General features: G+C 37.5%; 1 long non-coding RNA gene across 5 annotated transcripts in view; it reads left to right on the forward strand.

Annotated features, from left to right (window-relative positions):
- The window catches only part of LOC141423235 (uncharacterized), a 103,398-nt gene extending 82,954 nt beyond the window's left edge, over positions 1–20,444 (forward strand). For 3 of the 5 annotated variants that reach the window (XR_012447925.1, XR_012447929.1, XR_012447928.1), the window contains 2 exons: positions 16,802–16,932; positions 17,714–20,444. This is a non-coding gene — a long non-coding RNA (uncharacterized lncRNA). The remainder of the gene's footprint in view (positions 1–16,801; positions 16,933–17,713) is intronic. The other 2 variants (XR_012447926.1, XR_012447927.1) reach the window with 1 other exon arrangement.
- Positions 20,445–25,605: the final 5,161 nt, after the last annotated feature.

Here is a 25,605-nt window from a genome sequence, read left to right on the forward strand (position 1 = left end):
AAGAAACAAGAGGCAGCCCCTACCTCCAAGGGCTTCATTATTAATTTGAATTATTTAAGATACTGCAATTGCATATCAGTATATAATTAACAGCCAAAATAAATGCTACAAATTACTTGATCATGTCTCTGTAAAAAGGTCAAAGTTCATGAAAAGGAGAATGACTTATCTCCTTAATCTTCTGTCCCATTTCTGCTAGACTTTCCTCCAAAAAGTCTTCAAGATTTTCCTTGTATCCTAGTTGGGTATGCTGGCCCTTACCAATAATCCCAGCTGCTCAGGAGGCTGAGAAAGGATTATAAATTTAACGTCAGTCTGGGCAACTTAGCAAGACCCAGTCTTAAAAAAATAAGGCATTTCTGGGGATGTGGCTCAGTGGTAGAGAGCTTGCTTACCATGCCCCAAAGCCCTGGTTATGCAATTTTTTATTCCACTGTTAGGAATTTATCTTGTTTCCAGTTTTTATGATATCATAAAACATTCTGAAATAAACCTCTAAAATTCATGAATTCAAACTTTTTACATAATTAGCCGTACTTAATTTACTAGACAATCTCAAAAGTGAGATTATTGAATGAATGTGCCTGAATGTTTTCAAGACTGTGTTTTGCTAGACTGACTCTACAAATTATTGTAAAACCCAGAACTTTTATGTGTCAATTAAAGGGGACATTTTCTCAAAAAGCAAAGGTGGGTATAATAAAAACAGAACATAAATATAAAATAAGTAAACTTTTCCCAAAAATTACCCACATATCTCTACCCTAGAGTGAAGTGAAACATAGTCCAGCAAACAAAAAATGATTCTGAACTGTTTTTATTTGTATTTCTGGAGTCTGGAAGGTGATACATCACTCAGCAACATGTCTTACTGCTCTCCCTCCTTTCCCATCCTCCTTGCACCCTGAGGTAATTCTCTTCAGCTCAGCTCTGGAGAAAACTTATTGCATCATTCATGGTGCCTCTCCCTTGCCATTTCTTTCCAATTCTGTATCACAAAAGACAGGATGCGTCTGGATATAGCAGGGTTGGAGAGCTGGGAGCCCATATTAATAAGAAGGCAGAAGAAATGTCAGAAATATTTGTACTTTAACAATGTGTCTTTTTAATACTTAGGAATCGCAGCTTTCCTATGACCAGGTTGTTGTGGGCCAGTGTTGAGAGTTCGTGCCTCCATGGGCCAAAGAATTGGCTTGCGAGACAGCTGATTGACTCATGAAACAACAAGGTCAGCACACAAACTAGGATTTATTAGAGAGAAAGGAAAAGCTGTCCCTAGAGATCATCAGGGAGCTGGGAAAATTGGTAGCTCCCTATTGTTTACATAGGTTTTTTTTATTCGGTCCTTTTTGTTGGGGAGGGGAGTCAGGAGTAAGGGATGTAGTGGTCTTTTAACATATCTCTTCAGGAACATATACACAGTTCTGCAAAAGCCTCCTGGTTATCAGCTTTGTGGCATTTTTGAGGCATCCCCAGGGGGCCATGACTTGTGAAGCCGCCTATCCCTTTACAGGATGTAGGGTCCACAGTGCTTTCATGGGGGATGGGGACCCCCAGACACAACAATGTCATTTCACCTATCTGGGCTAAGTTTCTCTACTATAAGTAAAGAAATTAGATTACACTGTGTTAAGATCCCTTCCTACTCTAAAAGTTTATTGGTGTTCATATTCTAAAAGAGCCTAATGGTTAGAGCCTAATTGTTGGTCGAGGTTAAGTTATCACAAACTTTTTAGAAGGAAATCTTGTGAATGAAGGATACAGTGAATAAGAGATTAAAAATTTATTTTCCCGTACCTCATGCTTTCCAATAAGATGTGCACTTTTCTTTGGGAAAGTTAGTCCTCATTTTCTCCCATACATTCATGACCAGTGTATACTTCAGAGACCTAACTCAAAGCTCTTCTGTGGAAAGAATCCCTTTAGGAGCCTGCTTTGATCAGCAAGTGTCACCTTGGGCAAGGGAAGGTTTCCTTTCTCCCCCATTCCACTATAAATCTTCATACAATAGAATGTTGGAACCCCAATGCAGTAAGGAGGAAACAGAATCTAAGACAGTTTAAATCCCAGGAAAACTGGAAGAGGGCTTGAAATAAAATGCCTCTGTATGACACTTGGGCCCATGAGTTTTTACTGGATGGTTTGGTCCAGTGGCTACAAATATTAAATTAACCTAATGTAGAGGCTTTTATAAAGAGAAATATTGGAGAAGTAGCTGAAGAAAGTAATAGTGGGGCAAGGATGTGACTCAAGGGTATGTCTCCTTTGGAAGAGAAACTTCTATGTCTTAGGGAAGTTGTAGCAAAAAATTAGTTGCTACAAAAGCAGGGATGTGGTTAGTTTGGGTTTGCTATGGGCAATTCTGTGTTCTCTATTGAGCTCCCTTAAAGCTAGAGACAGAAAATGGTGAGTCCCAGTTAGGTGAGTTCCAAGGGACAGAAAGAGGCAGAATAACAGGGCAAATAGGAGAGGTGATACAAGTCCAGAATGATAAGGCACACCTGCTGAGGTGACAGAGGAATGGGGAAATAAAAAATGCCAACCTTTGGTGGGACCACATATTTTTTAATCAACTTAATAAATGTTCTTCTTGGAGTGCAGGCTAGATATTATCTAGTTAGTGACTTGCCTTTTAACTTTAAGGTGAGCTTTTTCACTTTACCTTCTCATACCTTTTGAGCTTTATTTATTGACTAAAAATCTCACATTTATATACCATCAAAAATGTGTTTCTGTTATTGCAATCTGTGACCTAAAAGAGTTGGTGATCATATATTCAACAAACCAGAGCAGGATGATTCAAATACAAGTGCCATAATACTGGATGAGGAGGGAGTGACATAGCAATACTAAAGCTAGAGCCACCAAATAAGATACTGAAAAGAAAGTTAGAACAGCTGGTTTCCAAAATCCTTTCTAGCTCTTAGCAGTGTACAATTTTGCTTCAGCCTGTCTTTCCTTTTCAGGCCTCATAATATTATGCATTTATTAAACAAACATTTAAAGTAATGGGTTGGTACATTTCACGAATTACAGATGCCTGCTCACTAAAGTTCATAATGACTCTTTGGAGTAGATTCTATTGTCTTCATTTTATCTATGAGGAAAATGTGCCCCAGACAAGTTAAGTAACTCTCCCAAGGGGACGTGGCTGGGAAGTGGCAGAGCTGAGATTTGGATCAGAGACTCCATCTCCAGAATCTGTGGTCTTTATCATTTTACCATATTGCATGGTTTCAATTTGAATAGATATTTGTTCTTAAAAAAAGAGAAAAATAATTGAGTGATAAATGCAAAATCCAATTCCTATCTTTTTGCCTGTTGAATAGGAAAAAAGCTCATCTCGCGACCCTATTAAAAATGAAAACAAGAGCCAATCATTTAAAATAGTTTTTGATCCCATGTCATTTTAATTTTTACAGTGCAAGAAATGAAAGCGCAGGGTGAAGCAAGGGTATGAAGGCTCAAATTTTATCTTTGTGAACCCAAAAGAGGCTGTTCGAATATTTACTTGGCTAAAGTGACTCTCAGATCTGCTCTTCTTTAGGCTTTTCTGATCTTGCCCTAATTAAACAACTGATGGGGTGCTATATAAAGATTCATGCTGTGATGGCTGAGATGAGTGTACATGGAAATGTAAGCTTGGTATCTTCCATTAATGAGCTTATAATTTAATTGGGAAGACTAAATACTACTGCCCCCTTTAAACAATCTTCATAATCTATGTAATCAAGGGATTCAGGGAGCTGAGAGATCAGTGGGCAGGCTTTGTGGGTGGGCTGGATTTGGTTAGGTGGGTAGAAGGCATACTGAACATATTTATACACCTCTGTGGATTCTTTTGGCCTCATTTGTCTCGAGAACCTTTGCCTTTTCCACCCACTTTCTCTGCCTTAGCTGCTGTCACAGCACAAGATAAAATCTCAAGACAGGCCCGTGAGGTTCTATGACAAGAGAGTAGCCAGCTCCAGGCCTGGAGTGTCTGGTTCCTCCCACCACTTTGATATTTATATGTTATACCTCATTGCTAAGCATGAGCTGTGGCTTCCAGGAAACAGCTTTCAAATGGTCTAGAAAACTCAACCTAGAAATGTGGCTGAATAAAAAACTAGAGGCTAGAAAGATCAGGACAGCTAAGTACTCTTTCCCTTTCTTCCTTTAATGGATTTCTCTTAGGTATAGTTTCTTTGCTAAGCCTGTCCAGAGACATCCTGGGTGACTGAGCAGGTGACCTTCAAGTGAGTGGCTGAGACTCAAGGTCATTGTGAATTATAAATCATTGTTATCATGCATTAGCTACATTACTTAGTATCTTTCCTTATCTCTCTTTCTTTTTCTTTCACTCCTTTGTCCACTGTACCTTATGGAATCTTTTCCTCAGCTTCTGTATTCTAGAAGTCTTTGAATAAGACAGAAGAGAGGACGGTGTTTAGAGTATAGAAAACACAAAGCAATGATCTGGGCTGAGAACATTTATATTGGAAATAGCCAGAGTCAAATTTTGGAGGGCAATACTCAGGTCCATGTGGATTCTGTGAAGGCCTTTGAGAAGATAAGGACATGATGGAGACTGGGACTTAGAAAGGGAGATCAGGTTGAGGAAGAGAATTGAAGTGGTGTGAGATGGGAAGAACTGAAGGCAGGAAGACTCATTATGATTTCAGAGTGAGGATGAGGTAGGATGAAGCAGTAGTAATTAAACAGTAGATGAATCATAGGATGACTTTAATCATTTTGATAAAATTGATGAAAAGTGAGTGAGAAAAAGGGAAAATTGCAGAGTTGGGGTGTGTGGAAGGAACTTTATGTTCCTGAACATCCAGAGTCCAGATGGGGGGGGGTCACATTGTTTAGTGCTGGGTCTGGCTGTGTGGCTCTAGGTCTTTCTGCTCTGTGCCAACATGCTTCTAGGACACCCACAGAATTTCTCATTTTATGATTAGCTTGTTTACTACAAACAGATTACCATATATTTACATGGTCTATTTAATTTGGATTTTGTTAATTAAATGTTGATAATTTTATAAATTAATTTGTCAAGAAATTAAAATTAATTTAATTTTTGTTAATTAAAATTATGATCACAGAAACTGTTATTTATAGTACTTTTAGCAAACAAACAGCTAAGCCCTGTGATTGTCTAGTGATTGGCTTTTCTTCTGGTTGTGAATTAAAAGTAACCACAGAAGAATCATAGAGTAGATGACTTTTGTCTAGATCTTGCTGTTCATGAAAAGGCAGAAGTAGATTGAACAAGACACATATTCATTTTGGATCTGAAATGTGAAAGTATGTGTTCAGTTGGTTTAATTGCAAAAAAGCCTCAGCTATATTTTAAAGAACTTTGAGTAGCATTTGAATTTTTGAGTACTTGATACACTGGCCAGTTATTGAATTGTTATTTGTTTTGAAGTTATTTGTGTTCAAGATTATTTGTTTTCCTACAAGAGAGAAAAGTTAACATTTGAAAACAAAATTTGAGTGTACAGGGAGGCAGAGGTAGGCTACAAACTAGAGGAGATAGTATATCTACAATAGCTTCTGAGTTGAGAAAATTTAAAGAATTCTTAAGTTAAAAAAAATACCAGAAACATGGAAATGGGTCCCTTAAGGGAAAAAAATTGATTTGTGCATGATACTGTAGTTTCCAGAAACTTAAGTGTTGTGTGGCTAGTGACTCAGGTGAGGGTCTGCTTTTGACATGTACCAAGGTGGGTCCTTTCTCAAGAATGGTATTCTAGTAGTGGTGCCTCACTTGTCTTTAGAATTGAAATAGTGATGTTGGTATTGTTGAAGAGATGGAATTGCCTTTGATCCCCCACAAATGCTCTTGCAGCAATCAAACCTCTCCCAGAGATGAGTGTTTTAGGAGCTTTTTGGATATGCTTATTGGTAAAGAGTCAGCTGCTTGTCATCAGTAATAACAGGTTTCAGTTTCAACATAAGATCCAGGAACAGTGTTAAGAAAATCAACCAAAAGAGCTGGGTGTGGTGGTGCATACTGAAATTCCAGCTACTTGGGAGGGGGTCAAGGCTAGCCAGAGAAAAGGTAGAGGTGAGACTGTTTCAAAAATGAAATAACAACAAAAGTGCTGGGAGCATTGCTCAAATGGTAGAGCATTGCCCAGCAAGTGTCTGCACTGGGCACTGGTTCTAATCTCCTGCACTCAGAAAAAAAAAAGAGAAATCAACCAGAAGTTGCAGGAACAGAAACAGTATCATGAGTGGAAGGCCAAACAGGGTTGGAGGACTTTCAGAAGTAGGGAAAGAATCACATTGGAAGGAAAGAGAATGGGAAAAACATAGCCACCTCAGAGGGAAGTGAAGTGTGAACAAGGAACATATGGAGGAAAATTAAACACAACACAGAGACTTTTATTGATTTTTCTTAATGTCTGCATATAGGAAAGTGTGTGCTATGAATTGGCTCCTTTAACCATGTGAGATGCTTATGCTAGAAGCTTTGAGCACTGCTTAAAATGGAGCTGTTCCAGACCCACCTTCCCCTTAGTTCCTTTCAACCTTTTCACAGTCGACTGACATGCTTAGCTGTCTCACCTTGCCAAGGTCCAGTGGGCTTTATCACGGTTCTGACTTGGTCACCTCCTAGGGTGCTGCCTGTCATAATTGTCTCTTGGCATTATGAATCTCTTTCACAGTTTAGTGGTTTCCTTGGTCTGATCTGTCCTTGTCCCAGGACACAGAGGCCCATTGTTTATTCCTCCATTGGGGCTGTTGAGAAAGCTTTCTTATAGAAAAGAAAAATATAAATGCAAAATAAACTAAAACTTGACTAACCAACCAACCCACTCCCCTATTCAAATCCCTAAATCATCCCCACATATTGAGAGTGATTGTAATGACTCCAAATAGGCTTTGTGGATTCCCAGAGCGATAACCCACTGAAGGAGTTTCCCAGGCAGCTAGCACCACTTCAGATAGAGGTGAAGAAGGTGCAAGGGAGCATCTGTTTGCATCACAAATGTCCAGTTGGCTTCTAAGCCTTGTTAGTGACAGCTTGTTACGGATCCTGGTATTGTCTCTAAATTTACAGAATTGATATCTGCAAGATGTCTGAGAATGGCCCTACAAAGTACTGGCATTTGCTTTGAGTTCTTTCTTTCCCTTCCTTCCTTTCTTTCTTTGTTTTTATATAGGCTAATGAGATAGAAATGGGGTCAACCACCATCCCTTCAAAGACAATCAATGACTTTGCCAAATCCAAGGTGTTTGTTTAATCCCCTCCTAAACACCTCCATGGGAATCTGTACCATGTAGACCATGGTTTTCATTGACCTTCTTCATTTCCTTCCTTGTGGTATTTCCTGAAACTTGTTCCTAACTACTCAGCTATTATCTTTCTTTACTATCTTTCTTCCCTGAAGTATTAGTAAGTTTAAGGTCTTCCCTCTCATTGTTTTGTAGTTTGCCTCCATTTCTCAGGACCCAGATTTCCACCTGAGCTCTAAAGCTCTATTTTTTATCTGCCTTCACTGTTATTAAATCACTCAGGAGCCATTATGTCCAAGCCTGAATTTATCTTTCTTTAAAATCTCCCCAATTAGCACTCAGTTTTATATTTCTAATCTTGGAATAAATTATCTTTCAGTCCCATATTCATTGTGTTGTTCTATCAAATTTTCTTTAAATTATATTTTACTTTGTTTTCTCTTTCTTCCCATTTTCACTACCACCTTCAAAATCTGTTGTTCTCAAATAATTACCCCTTATCTTCCAGTTTCTAGATAAATTCATAGTAGAACATCATTTCTACTATGAAACTATTTATTACTTTCCATATTGAAATGGAGAACGTGGATTGTGGGTTTCCCACAGATAGCTCAGGTCAGTAAAAGAGAAATGGAGCATGTTATAAAGGCAGGTGTTACCAGTGTGGGTTTTTCAGGTTTCATATTCAGCTGGGTCACTGCTCCATCAAAGTTTGGATTGAACCCAGAGAACTGTGTTAAGTAAGCCTGGTGCAAATTTCAAATACTTGGTCTCTGTTCTTTTGATGAATGAAGTGAGAAGATGGAGAATAGAAATGAGGTTATGTTATAGCAGGCTAAATTTAAATGAGAGAAAGGAGAGAAATCTGAAGAGCTGCAGGGCCTTGGGACCAAGCACAGGTTATTTTCCCTATTCTTTAAACTAGCTCTCAAGCCTTTTCTGACCAGTGTTCCCCCTTTCTTGGTTTATTTTTCTCTATAGCAGTTGTTCCCTTTTGTTACACTACATTTTACTGGTATATTATTTGTTTCCCCCAACTAGCATGGAAGCCCAATGAGGGCAGGGTATCTTGTTTACTGCCGTCTCCCCAGTTCCGTAACTGGCAAGAAGAACATGCTTGATATTTATGTACATATTTGTATGTGTTTATACACATTTGTTGAATGTCAGATTCTCTAGTATAAAACTTTATTTATTTATTGGTCAGTTTGATTACTTCTCCCTTCAAGCATGTTAAACTTATTTTTCTTCTAAATAATTTCTTGTGCTATTCATTTGAGTAGAACATTCTACTTTCTTTTCAACTACTCAAATCCATCCCATTTTGGGTCTTGGTCAGATTTCAGTACTGTTGGGAAAGTTTCCCCACAATCTCAGACTATGGTAATTTAATATCTTCTCTACTGAGGCTCTTGTGGTTTGTACCTTTTGTCTTTGGAAGTGTCACAATCTCAAAGGCTGGTGTGCATTGCTATTTAAGGCCTCCTTCTGACCCAGGCCTCATCCTTTCTAACTTCATCTTCTCTTTTTACCAGTATTATACTCTTTTGACCTTAACAGATGTTGGCTTTAGGTGTGTGGATTTTGTTCATTCATACATTATGTAATCATTCCACACACACTTGTCTAACTACTTTTGGGTGTTACACCATGGAAAACAAATAAATGAGGCCTGATATACACGCTTAAGGAAATAATAGTTTCCTGTGAGCTAGAGCAAAAACTAATAAAATTTAAAAGATTTTGAAGGTACCAACATTTAAAAAACATATTTTTTATGTCTTCCCACCATACTTTAATGTTAGGTACTTAGTGTGCTTAATCAATGAACAAAGTTATTGAAAACCTTTAGCATTGGCAATGATTTAGATTATTTGAGTCTAATCACTTTATTTTATAGGTTAAGATAAAAAAAGTGTGGTTCATAATTTGCCTGTCACATAACTAACAGAAGAGGATTTGGCTTGAGGAGTAAGCAGGGTCCTTGAATCCTATGTCAAAAACATTTTGTTACATCTCTGTACCACTGTCAGAAAGATGGTGCTGAAAACAAGGTGGGTTCAAGTAAAAATAATTTGATTAAAAGACACTGGTAGAACTTCTAGAATCTGATATAAAAAAGATGAAATAATCTAATATGGACTGCTTAATATTCCTTGGGTGCTCTCTTTGGTTAGAATTAGAGATTCTCTAGGGACAAAGGCATCACACCAAATGTAAAATTTTGTGGTCACCAGTGTGTGACTGAAGTCTCCAGTAGTAACCAGCGGTTACTGCCAGGAGTATTGCTTGAGATATCTAGAAACACTCCAGGGTTCTACCTTGACTATTCCTGTTTGTAACCCACTGATCCCCATCTCTTGACTTATTCTAATATTTTCTTCCATTTAGTTAATAGGGAAGAACACACTGGACCCTTGGGAACTCAGCTCTTTTATTTTTCTTGGGCCACCTTTATTTTTATTTTTTTTCATTTTTCTTTTATTATTCATATGTGCATACAAGGATTGGTTCATTTCTCCCCACTGCTCCCACCCCCTCCCTTACCACCCACTCCGCCCCCTCCCTCTCCCCCCCCCAATACCCAGCAGAAACTATTTTGCCCTTATTTCTAATCTTGTTGTAGAGAGAGTATAAGCAATAATAGGAAGGAACAAGAGTTTTTGCTGGTTGAGATAAGGATAGCTATACAGGGCATTGACTCACATTGATTTCCTGTGCGTGGGTGTTACCTTCTAAGTTAATTCTTTTTGATCTAACCTTTTCTCTAGTACCTGTTCCCCTTTTCCTATTGGCCTCAGTTGCTTTGAGGTATCTGCTTTAGTTTCTCTGCGTTAAGGGCAACAAATGCTAGCTAGTTTTTTAGGTGTCTTACCTATCCTCATATCTCCCTTGTGTGCTCTCGCTTTTATCATGTGGTCAAAGTTCTTGGGCCACCTTTAGATTGACATGGCAGCAACTACAAGAATGGTGGTGATTTTGATTAACACACTCAGTCCCCTTTATGGATCTATGTTTTTTTTAATGTCTCAGATGAAAATTTATTTATTTTATTTTTGTTATCATAAATTTTTTTATTAGGATACAATATACAGGGGGGATTCATAGGGACAATTCCAATTAGACTTATATTGTACATTATTTACATTGCCCCCATCGTCTCTCCCCTTTATTTTTAGCAAGTCTTAGTATATACTCACTCTATTCCTTTTTAATTCTGGGGGTATCTCAGTTGGTACATGAAGAAGGGATGGTTTGACAAAACAGAAGATGTCTTCCAAGGTGGAGATTAAGGCTTAGAAGTGGATTAACCCATTATTAGAAACTGACTAATTTGGAGCTCCAGGTTAGTTATAGTATGTCTTTGAATGTGTTTAATTTTGGCAGAGCCTTTCTTCGGGAATCTTGTGTGGATAAAATCAGTGTAAGACAAATGTAAATATACTTGCAAATATGAGTTATAAAGTGTTACTGTGAGCTGTCTGTTTATCATTAAAGAGTGGCATTAAAAAATATAAACTGACCAGAGAGGCCTGGGAATAGCAGGTGAAGGAGAATTCTGGGGGAACCACATGCAAACTAGAGAAAGTGATTTCATTTTTCCTTTTTTCCTGTGTCTATCACATACTATGTGACAAGTAAAGACTGACTTCCACACAGAGATGGAGCAACTTCTAGTGCCATTAGGGAGATTGCTTATGTTAATGTATGATTAACCAGTACTCTTCCTACCTTTATTCAATTATTAGGAAATGGTCTGTGACTTTTGTCTTCACAGATGTCTGATTACTTTCCATGAACTATAACATGCCAGGCCAGATTTGGTTTAATGTTGGAAGAGGGTACAGCTGAGGCAGAGATTGAAAACTCTACCACTTAATGGTATTTTAGGCTATCCTAGATTTGAAGAACAGAAACAAGGAGCAGTTTAAGAGCAGACACTGAGGTGAAGTACTGATTTAGAAGTATGATTGCTGTATGGGTGTTCCTATCCTGGCTTTGTCAATTAGCTTCTGGGGCAAACTTCATCCTTTTGTTTTTATGTTGTGCCATACCCTGTAGGTGGCTTCTTTTCTAGACAAAGAGAAATTGGTCAAAAAAGCCAGCCCACAATTCTGGATACTTTAGTTATGGTGGTGAGATAAGGAGAAAGGGAAATGCTTCATGTATTGAGCACCTCTTCCCCCATACGCGATCAGCAGCAGTTTTAAAACCTGAGTCTCTTTTGAATCAAACACTTGCAATTTCACTTTCATCCTGGGGCCAATTCCTATTCCTTTTTTTCCTGTTTTAATATTCTAAGTGCTCAACCAGATTACATAAAACTGCCATTAGTAATCTGTAAATTTCTAATCTGGGAAGAAATTACAGATCTGGGAAGATTGGTTTTTGCTGGTGCTCAAGGACAGTAGACGTATTCTAGATTTAGTTCTTGGATGAGCTAGAACTAATGGTGACTCTATAACTACACTGAAAAAAACTGTCTTCATCTCAGCTAATCTTTTATATAAGATGTCTATGCATATTTCCTTCATTATTAGAGTCCATAATTGAGTTGGAAGGCAGGACAGGCATACTTTTGCATATTGTTGATTGAAGAAGCAAACAGTTGACCTTATCCTTATGGTACTTGGAAAAGCAATGAATGCTGTGGAATCAATGGCATAAAATCTGTTGTCCTATAACCTATTCAAAGCATTTATTTGTGATCGAGGTCCAACTCAGACAAAATTTGAAGAGGGGAGTCATTGTCACTCACTTTCATTTTTTCTTCTGGCACTCATATACTCAAAGATTACTGAATCTAAAAGCAGGACTCTTGTTTGAACCTGGGATCTTGTTTGAACCATACCCATTATATTTCTATACAGCAAGTACAACAAGTTCCTGGGTGGTTATGCCAAGTGGATTACCCCATTCTCCCAAGAACGGGATTGATTCACAATTCACCAAAGCTTCCAAATTTTCTTCTTTCTAGAGCAGTGATAATTCCTGAGTTCAGACATAGGGTTTTAAGTCTGTAAATCCCAGGTTTGGCTTGATTGCTCCTCTGAGGTTGACAGAATTTATGAAGCTGAAAAAATGATGGTGTTACTCCACAAAAATTTGCAGTTGTACATATTTTGCCCGTTGGTATTCAATTTATGATTGTTATATTCCCCTGGGTCATGGTGGGAAAGTTTCCCTAAGTCAGAGTGGAAGAGAATCACAATGATGAATGCATTGCCAAGAGTTTGTAGAGGTGAAAGGAGGACTAGCTTGTTAGCTGTCTTCATAGCTTCCCCTGTTGTTTTTGTTTTTCCTTGAAGATACCTTTTTTACGAATAAGTTTTGACAGGAAGGTTGGGAGCTACAATAGGCACAAGAAAAATGAAACCAAACAACATGGAAATGTGTCACCATTACTGGGTTTTTCCTTGATCTACATTCAGTTATCAACATCATTTCAAAGTGCTGGGAACTCATTCAAGAAACAGCATTGTTTCTTGAATGTTCTGACTTTGACGTGATGGATGAACTTTCATGTGCAGTATATGGAAATAAGTGTTATTAGTTTCTTCTCACACCATGAATTCATGAACTTGCCCATCTATTCATCAGTCATTTATTGAGAGCTCAGTATTGTGTTAGGCAGTAGTAGGTACTACAGGTTATTGATCACATATTTATTAGAAAATTGTAATAATGAACAGTTTGCTTTTATTTTAAAAATTGGGGTGATTTTATGACTCAAAGGCTTCAAACCAGAGATCCTTGAATGAATGAAAAGTTAAAGATAATTGTGATTTATAAGTTTTGTAGCTTTTTATGTCCATATTTCAGTGGTCAAATAAAGGTACTGCCTTACTTGTTATTTGCAATATTATGTCTTGTTATTGCAAGGCAATTATGAGTGAGAGGAGACATGACTGAGTGGAGATGCCTTAGTTGTTGCTCAGAAGTAAAAGTAAATACTCTCCTATGTGCTTACTTTTCTGTATAAATAGCAGCATCTACAGCAATTAGACTCTCCTATTTTCAGGATGGATTTTGTGACTATCATTAATTACTATGTAATGCTATAGTGATACATCTGTAAATTCACAGTCACAAATGTGGGAGATGAGATAGGAAAAAAGACAAAAGATCAAAGAAAAACCTTTGAGATAAGACAGAAAGTTGCTGGCTAAGAACATAGGAGACATACATGTTATTATGTTGAGGGAGGAAAAACAAAACTGTGACTATCCACAAAAGGAATGTAGGTGATTAGAGCCTCCCATGGAATGGAAGCATGATAGGCAAGAGTCAGCAGTTGATCTATGCCCTGTATTATCTGGGAAAGAAGATCAATGCCTGAGCAAACAAAGCCAGGGTCAGTGTTAGTGGTGAGGAAAGATAGTGGTGTAGTTGGTACTCCAAAAAAAGGTTTTCTGGCTACTTCCAATGCTCAGTGTTTATTGTGTAAGAAGGTACCCTATGTAAAAAATGGGTCAGCTTCCCATTAAAGATGTGGTTAAGATGAGTGTGGGAAGAGATCGAAGATATTATTTGCAATAATGTCCCAAGAAAGCTAGGAGGCTGAACACAGGAGTATCTGGGTCTTTTATGTCTGGCAGGGAAAGAAAAAATGAATCACTAGTTGTAACTAAGGAGAGTGAGTTTTATGTATTTAGGTTACTCAGGAAGTTTTAGGGTTTATACACAGATCATCACTCAATGTTTGATTTATGCGATAATTTGAATTGTAGTTAAATACCTAAGTGAAACTTCATTATTAAAACTTCCTGGCAGGAGAATTGTCCCATATTTCAAATGTTTCCTACTGCTGAGAAGTGGAAAATTCCAACCTGCAGCATTTTATGATACTGATTAGTCAGGAAAATTAGGATAACAAATATAGTGATTTAAGTTTTATTTTGGAATCATGATCCCCCTTCTCTCTGAATTCTCAAGAGTCATTTTCATAGTGATTGAGTTTCAGTCTAACTTGTTTATTAATATTTGTTTTGGAGAAATCCCTTTTCCATCACTTCTACATTTAAAGATCAGAAAAGCAGAAAAAGAGCATCTTAGTTTGTGCTACAGTTTGGATCGGTTGAGTGTGTTTCCCAAGGGTTCATGGTGGAAGCTCTAAGAGGTGGAACATAGTGCAAAACAATTAGGTCAGTGAGGGTACTGCCCTTAGAAGGGATTAACAGAGTCCTTGGGGACCCCAGTTACTTCTCTCGAGAATGGGTTATGAAAGAGTAAGACTGGTTCCTCTCCACTCCCTGGTTTCCTGTCTCATCATGTGAATGTTCTCTTTCATCTGTGTTCCTGACACGATGCCATCTGCCATGGCCTAATACATTTGGAATAAACTATCAAATCTCAAGTGAACCTTATAGACTTTTGGGAAATACTCTGTTGTCCTTTCTTCAGAGGTGCATTTAATGTCATGGGCCCTCTCTTGACTGTTGGCATCATGGTGTTGGAATAGTAACAGCAAATACCTTACCAGTCGGAGCCATGGAGATATGGAAGCCAAAGAAGACTTAGGAAGACCAGTTTATGAGGGAAAACAAATTAATTCCCAGTCTTGTTTGGTTTGGAAGAAATATAATCCAATAACTATACAAGATGGAAAAGACATGCTATTAGCCCACTCTACATGGTGGGAAAAGAAAAAAGCAAAGTGCAGAAGTGAGAAAAATAGCTACTGCAAAAACTACACTGATGGGTGACCTTTAGCTGTGGAAAGATACCATTCCAATGAACCATGAAATGAAAGAATATCTTCTGACAGCTAATTTACATTTTTTTCAGTTTTCAAAGTATTATAGTAGATGTATGATTCTACATGGCTAGGGTTTTTTTTTTTTTTGTCTCTTTGGTAAAGAAAAATGGGTCATCTTGACACACCTGGATAAATGCAGTCAGTCAGATGATTCCTGTGAAATATGTGATTAAAGCCAGAATCAAACCTTGTTAGGACAGGGGGCAATTTGGGGCTTGCCCTGAGGTGATACTTTATGATTTAGCTGTGGAGGGATTTCCCTCCAAAGCTCAGCATCACTGTCACAGAACTTGCAACAGAGGAACAGGACTTTTAACAGACAACGAGGACATTTGCCTGGTACCTGCAGTGGTACTTGACCAGCAGGCATTTGTTTGACAGAGGACAAGCTCCCCAAAGAGGTCCATGTCCTAATCCCTGGAACCTATACATGATATTTTACAAGTCAAAAGGGGCTTTGTAAATATGATTAAGGTTAAAAACTCTGAGATGAGGAGGTTATTTTAGATTATCTGAGTGAGTCCAATCCAATCACATGAGTTCTTAAAAGAGGAGAAGCTTTCTTAGCTGGGTTAGAAAGAGAGAGGTGATGACAGAAGCAGGGTTGGAGAGAAGCAATGTAAGCATACCTTGAGCCACTGCTGCTGGCTTTGAGGATAAGGAAGGCAGACATGAACCAAGGAATGTGGGAGGCTTCTGGAAACTGGAAGAAGTGTGGGAACAGATTCTCCAGAGACTCCAGAAAGGAACTCAGCCCTACTGACACCTTATCTATTGTTCAGTGAGACCAATTTTGAACTTCTGATTTCTAGAACTACAAGATAATAAATTTGTATTGTTTTAAGCTACTAAGTTTGTGGTCATTTGTTATGGTAGCAAAAGAAAACTAATGTTGCAGTGCATTATGCTAACACTATCTCTTTATTGTCTATTACTAGTTTTATGAATTTTGTGTAAATAATGTTAGAATATTAAGTCAGCTCCCTAAGGAAAATCTTGAACATAGAACACAATTAAAAGATTGAATTAAGTAAGTAAACTATCAGTAAATACATTAGAAAGTTAGTTAGTCTTTTCATTTACAAATACTTTTTAAACCCCTGCTATTATCCAGACATTTTATTATGCTTGGGGAAGATATTCTGTACAACATGGTGACTAAAGTTAATAAAAATGTTTTCTTGAAAATTGCTAAGAGGATAGGTAGATTTTAAGTGTTTTCAACTACAAAAAAATAAGTATTTAATGCATTCCATTCCTGGAATAGTTTTAACAGTTCTCATTTTTCCATTTATATACATGTGTAAACAGTGTGTACACAGTACTTGCACTATATTCACCCTCCTATACCCTTTCCCCACTCCTCCCCCCAGCCATTGGTACCAACCCCCCGCCACCCGAACTTGTTCTGCCCTCCTGTTCTCCGATTTTGTAAAAGAAAAAAATGACATTTTGTTTGTTTAAGATAGCATTACAGGGAGATCTTCAATATATAAATTTCACAGCATCATATTGTACTACATAAACATAGAATTTTTGTAAGTAAGCCTCAATGGAGACAGATTCCATTCTGTCCTCCAGGAGATGTTTTAAAGCAGATGATTCCAATGAGTAGGTTGGATAGACTTGCTTCTTTTTGTTGTTCTCACTATAGGTATTTAGAGTTTCCCCTTATCTACTAAATTAAGCCATTCGCCACTCCCTCATTCTGTTTTCATCTTCCACAAATTTGTTTGAATCTGTGGCCTGTTGCCTCTTGTTCTTATTTTCTGTCCCTGATGGGTTATGTGACTTATTTTGGTTTTCTCTTAGGAACATTGTACAACATGGGCCTGCCTTATCACCAGGAAAATAAACCCTAATATAATCCTTTCCTATACTAAGTGCGCAGTAGGGGAAAAGAAATAAGCCAGTTTCCTGAGTTATACCTGTATTTCCAGGAGGTGAGTTGGATATACCCAGAGTTTGCAAACAATTTACACTTCTTTTTGATGAGATAGTTCAGAATAAATTGGAGCAAACAATGACTAGGAATGATGCAGTAAATAAAATAATAGTTTAGGTTGTAATTTTTTTATTACCACCCAATTATTTTCTAGATTACAAATCTTAAGGGCATTGGGAGAAGACATATCTTGGTGGAGATATGTCTTATAAGGTGATTGGCTCTCTAAGTATGAGAGATACATCTGTCCAGGTAAGTGTCTGGACAAAGAATAACTAGATTAATTCCCCGAGAGTCTTTTTTTCTCCATCTTCTCTTGTAAAGTATATGAATAGAAGGATAGTATCAGGCAAAGGGAAAATCCAAGTATCACCAAGTAAAAGGCAGAATTCTCGCCTGTAAACATGTTGTCAAATATTTTTGTTTGGTGGGTTGGTCTTTGATTCCCTTCCTGTGTTCTAAAGTGATACCTTTTTCAAAATGTGGCTCTACTACACACAGATTCAACAATGCTAAACTGGCAAGAAACAGAATGTGAAAATGGATAAACTATAGCTTCATGTTTTGTGTTGATCTTCCATTTTTCAGTTCTGACATGGTATGCCTCTGTGGAAAGCCTAGTTTCTTTGGTTAACCTTTGGAAGAAAGGCAGGGTGATTATTGGAGTGGAGCATGCAAAAGTGGCAGAATAAATGACAAAACGTGTGTCTACTCAGGGAGTTGATTGTGACCATGTGATAAAAAGGTAGATGTTAATTGCTATTCTTTCTTTCACACAGGACTGCTTTATTACTGAATCCCTCCTGTGTGTGTCTGCATAGAGCACATGATTGAGGTGCTCAAAAAGGGTGTGGTGTTAGAACAAAGGTGCTGGGAGTGTACAAGTAATAGATCACAGGAAGAGCTGGTGGCATGCCTGGGCAGAGAAAAGCAGGAAGGCTTAAGAGGACAACAATCAAAGCCTGAGAATATCACAAACCCCCTGCCCTCTGCTAAGCAAGCTATGAACATGATATGGGATTTTCCTGTCTTCTACCTTATACACCTATTCTGAAGTCTCAAGTGTCTAACCAGGAATTGCATTTGGAATGGGAAAAGTCAGAATTATTTCCTACTCTCTGATTTGCTTATGGCAAGTTCCACACTGGAAGAATGCAACAACAGACTGAATGAGCCAGCAATGGAAAGAGAATGTATAGGATGTAGTCCTGGGGCACTTCAAATTTAGTTATCCAGAGAAGACAAGGAGCCTGCAAAGGATACCTAACAAGAGAGGACACAATGGGATTGGAGAAAAACCAGAGAAGAGTGGTCTCAAAACCCAAAATGGATAATTTCAAGGAGTGAATTGTAGACCAGTGGAGAAATAGAATAACGTATGGAGAGATGTCTATTGGATTTGGAAACACAGAGAAGCTTCATTGGCATGATGTGGAAGGAAGACACTTTAGAATTGATTTATTCATTAACTGATTCTTGATATGATTATTAGAGGGGAATTTTTTGGTGAAAAAAATGATCTGTACTTCCATGGTGGCTTGTGGGAAAAAGATTAAAAAAATCCCAAACAGCAGACTGTGATGATGTTCCATGAGATCATAGCATGAAGAATTTTTAGGAATCATCAATTGCCATCTCAACAAATGGGAGATTATCATTTTTCTATGAGAGTATGGATGAGGGGCAGTGGTGCACTTATAATAAATGATGCTCACTGTTATGGACTGAATTGTGTCTACCTGAAAATGCGTATGTTGAAGACCTAGTGCTCGATGTGACTGTATTTAAAGATGGGGCTTTGAAGGGGGGAATTAAGGTTAATGAGGGCAAAAGGTGGGGCCCTGATCAAACAAGACAGGTGTCCTTAGAAGAGGAAAAAACACCAGGGATGGAAGATCATGTGAGGACACAGTGAAAGAGCCATTGGCATGCCAAGGAGGGAGGACTCAGTAGAAACAAATTTGGTGACACCTAAATCTTGAAATCCAGCCTTCAGAGCTGTAAGAAATAAATTTTTGTTGTTTAAACTGCAAAAAAAAAAAATCCAAACAGCAATTACAAAAGTAAAAATGACCTTGGCACATTGGGGAAACAGACAGAAAGCTATTTTATCTGTGGCATGGTAAGTAAAATGAGAAAATTAAGAGAAAATATGAGATGGCTGGGGGGCAGATCATATAGGGCCTTATAGACTATATGGTAAGGGATTCAAATTTTATACCATATGAATAAGAGCACTTTAAGAGAGTTATTTTTATATGAATGAAATATTATATGATTTTTATTTTGAAGAGCAGTTGAAAGGTGAAGAAGTGGAGATCACAAATATGGTCAGCTTCCTTAAGATTTTGTGGTGGACATTGTACAAATTAACATTTATTTAGTACTTCCCTTGAACCATGTAATACTCTTTACACATAACTAACTTAATCCAATACTATAGGAGCTATTATTAGTCTTTTCTTATAGTAGAGTAAAATAAGTCATATAGAAAAGATCTAGAATAAAAGTGGACTTTTTTGGCTTTTGCTTGTTTTTTTAAATCTCGATAGGAAAAAAGTAGAGCTTTTAATTTAATAAGTATAAAATGAAGAATCTGGGTAAAAATGCAGGTAAGTTTGTAGAATTGTTAGAGCTGTGAGTTTCCTCTGTCGGTCTCAATTTTCCCAATATTCATCAGCTGAGGAAGAAAGAACAATGAGGGGTGGGGTTAAAAATGGGTAGGTGGGAAAGTATGATACTTTTGTGTTGGGTAAATATTTAATAATTTGTTTTCTTCTGAAAGCTTATCTTTTATAGTCATATTTGCAATCCATATGGATTTTTTAAAAAGTATGACACAAGGTAGGGATTAAAATGTATTATTTTCATATGTGTATTAATCAGAGTTCTGCAGAGAAATAGATCCAATGTGACTTATAGATACATGCAGAGGGATTTGCTATGAGTAATTGGCTCATGCAGTTATGGAGGCTGAGAAGTACTATGATCTTCCAACTGTAAATCAGAGTCACAGGAGAGCTGGTAGTATAAATCCAATGTAAGCCTGAACACCTGACAACCAGGGAGCCATGGTGTAAGTCTTGATCCACGTGCAAGGCCTGAGAACCAGGAATGCTGATGTTCCTGCTTCAGAAGGGAGACTAAAGAAGCCATTCCTTTGAATCTAGACCTAAAAAAAATAGTATGGCATGACTGTAAATGGGGGATTGTTGTGTGTGTAAGACCAGTGGGTGGAAAGAGGGAGAAGAAAGAGCATGACAAGAATGCATATTATGGAAGTACATTATACATATGAATGAAAATAGCAGAATGAATCCCACTGAAAACTGTTAAAAAAGAGGGGGGAAGGAGAGAGGGTAGTTAAGAAAGAGTAATATGGATGGGGTAAATTTGATCCAAGTACATTAAACTGCTTTGTATAATTACTTTGTGCTAATAAAAATTTTAAAAAGCTGTTTCTCTGTTTTTTTTTTCTTCCTAGTCAGGTTCCCAACTTAAGTTGGATGATGTTCATTCTCATTGGTGAAGTCCATCTTCTTTACTTAATCTACCAATTCAAATGTTAATCTCTTCCAGAAACACCTTCATAGACACTCCCAGAAATGTTTTACCAACATCCGTTATCTCAGTCAAGTTGACACATAAAATTAATCATTGCAATATGGAAATTCAGTTAATCTAGCTCTATTTATTAAAATGACCATACTTTTCTACTAAACTACAGTGTTAGTTCTGTCAGTAAGTAATTGATTTTATATGACTGGGATGGTTTCTGGACTTCCTACTCTGTTCTATTGGTCAGTTAAAAACCTCTGTCTTCACCAATGTTTCAATATCTACAATGAAAGCTCAAATAAAACCTCTTGGCTTTACTTTTACAACTATTCAGAATTTTACTGAGGTTGAGTGCAAATATCTACTTACAAAATAGAAGGTCTTTTCATAATCCTCTTCAAATAGAACATGAAGTGAAAAGGAACTAGGGCAAAGCACTTCCCAGTTTCTCCTATAGGAAAGAAAGTCTTATTTGCTAACTTCTGGCAATGCTGCACAGCCCTCTTCACGATTGCTGAAGAGAACCATCTCACCAAAGTCACATTGCCTCCTGGGGTGTACATGAAATGACTTCTAACCTGTTGAGACCTGGGAATAAGTTGCTGAAGAGTTTAGGAGACAGGGGCGCTGCATAGATGAATGGGATTACTACCCTGTCTCCTTATGGAAATGTTATCACTTTGGGAACTTAAATCTCTAAACCTGCAGATCCTTGATTTGCTACAACAGGAGGCTTTTCCTGGAGGGTTTCCAGGAGTACTGGCAAGGGGGGCCACATCTGCTTTCATTTCTTGGTTCCTTGACTCATGTATTCTATCTACAGATTGGTGATGCAGAACCATATAAAGGTCAGTGATTTAAAGTACTCATCCTGAGAAATGGAACTCCTATCTTTGTAAGATGTGGTTTCTGGTCTGGGATATTAGCTGAGTTTGCTTGGTGTAATATGTCACATTTCCTTTGCTGTGGTTTCCTTGATATGAGGTAATGTTATGTGAGATGCTGAGACAGTGGACTGAATACTCTCCAAGCCCTCAGGCTTGCAAATAAAAGAGGCAAACCCTTTTATTTATTTCGGAATATTTGCATGTTACTCACAAAATGAATTGTTGCCTTTTCCAAGGGAAGAATCTAACACAGCCAACTTGCTATCAACTGGCTGGTTAATCTTTGCTGTGAAATAAGTTACTTTAACACTAAGTGCCTTTAATGAAATTAGAAAATAAAAAACTTAAAAATCTCTGATACTTGGTTCAGGGATTCAGGAAGACTCAGTTGGGTAGCATGTCTTCAATATACATTCCATCAGTTGGGATGTCTCAGGCTAGAGGATTCACTTCTGCAGTGGCTACTTCATTTGTTGTCAAATGTTCCATTGTACCTTGGCCTCTGTCTCTTTACATAGACATCCCATTCTTTCATGCCTTTCCATATAGTTTAGTTTTCTCATAGCATGGAGGCCTCAAAGTAGCCCGGTTTCTTATTTGGTTTCTGGTTTCTTTCATACAAGAGTTCCAAGAGAGAGCTTTCCAAAAGGATCACGGGACTGTAATTCTTCTTACAAATTAGCCTTAGAAGTCCCAGGATGATTGTATTTACATTGGTTAAATGAGCTACTGAAGTTCAGCCTGGATTCAAGAGAAAGGAGAAATAGATTCCTTTCTTGATGGTAAAATGACATGAAAAAGAAGGAAAGAATTGATGGTGGCAATTGGAGATAAGCTACTACTGACCGTCTCATTGAGAGTGCTGAAATTGGGACTTAAGATTGATTTCTGTTGTTTGTAGGTTGGACATTTGGTAATAGAAGTATCTAGATTATAATACCTAGATCAGCCTAGATAAGTGTGATCCTATGCTGTTGGACCCTTGCATAGCCTCATTCCCTGACATCTTGGCTACTTTATTCATGTATTGCAAGCAGTGGTCAATGACAGAAGCTGCCTGATGTCAGTCTATGTGCTTAGACACTTTTCTGTTGTGGATATTCTCTGGTAAGGATCATACACATAAAAGCTTCAGACTTTAGTTCTGCTTCCATATTTACATCTATATGTTCCTATCATAGATTTCTTTCACTCTAAACTTCCAATAATTCTCCTTTCAATAACTTGACTAGATGTGCTAAGCCATTCCATACTTTCAACTCTATTTTCTCAAGCGGATGACCAGATGTACCAGTAAGCGCTCTAAAACACTGGAAGCATTTTCTCTTACTACTGTTTTTCAGGGCTGTGCTTGAGTAGGGATTTAGTTTAGTTACTGTCCACTTTGGCTTATACTCGCATTCTGAGCTGATGCATCCATAGGCCAAAGCACTAGATTTTCCTTTTGCATGTATCAGTCTGGGTTCTCCTGAAAAACAGAACAGGACACACATTCAAACACACACTGAGACACACATGTAAAATTACATGTGTACTATATAAATTGATATAATAAATAAAGCATACACATTCATTTAATACAAATTTCAGTTCATGATGGGAAGGTACATGTTAAGTTGGTGACTCATAGGTGAGAATTCTGTCTCTACTAAGAGCCAAAGCAGTCCAAGAGCTGTTTCTCAAGAAAGAAGGATCCGCAGAGAATGGAATTTGCTTTAAAATCTTAAGGGCTTATGCTGTAATTCATATATGGGGGCTTGGAAAATGCATTAAATAGCATCCATATCTGACACTGCCACTTCTGTTGAATCTTATGACCCAGTCTGCTTGCATGGCAGATGGACCTGTTATAGAGCTTTCTTTTATTCTGTGTCCCAATCAAAACTAAAAGAATAATACAAAAGGCCAATAAAACAAAGTATTGCTTCTTTGAAAAAGATAAACAAGATTGACTAATTCTTAGCAAAATTAACCAAAAGAGAGAAGATAAAAATTAATAAAAGTAGAGATAAAAATAGGGGTCTATTGTAAAAGATACCAGTGAAACCCAGAGGATTATCAGGAAATATTTTGAAAACTTATATTACAATAAATTGGGAAATCTAGAAGAAATGGATAAATGTCTAGATACAGAAAGGGAAGCAACTCTACCAAATTCATTCTACAAAGTCAGTATTACCCTGATACCAAAACCACCACCACCACCACAACAACTAAGAAAACTATGGGCAAATTTCCTTGATGAACATGGACACTGAAATCCACACTAAAATATTTACAAAACAAATTCAACAACATATTAAAAAGTTCATATACCATGTTCAAATTGGATTGATTATAGGAATGCAAAGATTGTTCAATACATGCAAATTAACAGATGTAATATAGCACATAAACAGAATCAAGGGCAAAAATCACAATCATCTCAATAGATGTAGAAAAAAACTTTGACAAAAATGAACATCCATTCATAATAAAAACCCTGAAAAAACTAGGAATACAGGGATCATACCTCAACAAAATAAAGCCCATAAAAAAAACCCTATAGTCAACATTATACTGAATAAGGAAAACCCAAAGCCTTTCCTACAAAATCAGAAATAAGGCAAGATTGTCCACTATCACCACTCTTATACAACACAGTGTTTGAAATCTATAAGGCAAGAGAGAGAAGTGAAAGGGATGCACGTAGGAAAGGAAGAAGTCAAATTATCCCTATTTGCAGGTGATATAGTCCTATACTTAAAGGACCCTAGAGACTTCACTAGAATTCTCTTAGATCTAATGAACACTGTCAGCAAAGTACAGGACACTGAATCAACATATAAAAGTCAATAGCTTTACAGCATATACACCAACAATAAATTTACTGAGAAGTCAGAAAAAACAATCCTATTTACATTAGCTTTGAAAAATATATCTAAAAATAAACCTAACCAAGGATATGAAAGATATCTACAATGAAAATTATGAAACATTAAAGAAAAAAATTGAAGAAGACACACAGCATGGTGGAACTATGTCCCATGTTCACATACTGGCAGAATAAATATTGTGAATATGACTATATTACCAAAAACCATCTACAGATTCAATGTAATTCCAATGGGAATTCCAGTGACATTCTTCACAGAAATAGAAAACACAATCTTAAAATCCATATGAAACCCCAAAAAATCTAGGCTAGTTAGAGAAATCTAAACAGAAAGAAGCAATGCTGGAGGTATCACAATAGCCAATTTCAAATTGTACTTTGGAGCCATAGTGACAAAAATAGCTTGGTACTGGCACAAAACAGATGTGTAGACTAGTGGAATAGAATAGAAGACCCAGAAATAAGCCTACACAGCTACAGACATTTGATTTTTGACAAAGATGGCAAAAACATACATTGGAGAAAAGATAGTCTCTTTAAAAAGTGGTGCTGACCTGCACATCCATGTTTATTGAGGCACTACACACAATAGCCAAGTTATGGAAGCAGCCAAGATGCCCCAGCACTGACGAATGGATTAAGAAAATGTGGTATCTATACACAATGGAATTTTATGTAGCCATGAAGAAGAACGAAATGTTATCATTCGCTGGTAAATGGATGGAATTGGAGAACATCATTCTGAGTGAGGTTAGCCTGGCTCAAAAAACCAAAAATCGTATGTTCTCCCTCATATGTGGACATTAGATCAAGGGCAAACACAACAAGGGGATTGGACTATGAGCACATGATAAAAGCGAGAGCACATAAGGGAGGGATGAGGATAGGTAAGACACCTAAAAAACTAGCTAGCATTTGTTGCCCTTAACGCAGAGAAACTAAAGCAGATACCTTAAAGCAACTGAGGCCAATAGGAAAAGGGGAACAGGTACTAGAGAAAAGGTTAGATCAAAAAGAATTAACCTAGAAGGTAACACCCACGCACAGGAAATCAATGTGAGTCAATGCCCTGTATAGCTATCCTTATCTCAACCAGCAAAACCCCTTGTTCCTTCCTATTATTGCTTATACTCTCTCTACAACAAAATTAGAAATAAGGGCAAAATAGTTTCTGCTGGGTATTGGGGGGGGAGAGGGAGGGGGCGGAGTGGGTGGTAAGGGAGGGGGTGGGGGCAGGGGGGAGAAATGACCCAAGCCTTGTATGCACATATGAATAATAAAAGAAAAATGAAAAAAAAAAATTAAAAAAAAAAAAAAGTGGTGCTGAAGCAGGAAGCGAGGGGGGGAGGGG

Source organism: Castor canadensis, chromosome 5 (genome assembly GCF_047511655.1).
Source record: "Castor canadensis chromosome 5, mCasCan1.hap1v2, whole genome shotgun sequence".
In the NCBI taxonomy this organism is placed as follows: Eukaryota; Metazoa; Chordata; class Mammalia; order Rodentia; family Castoridae; genus Castor; species Castor canadensis.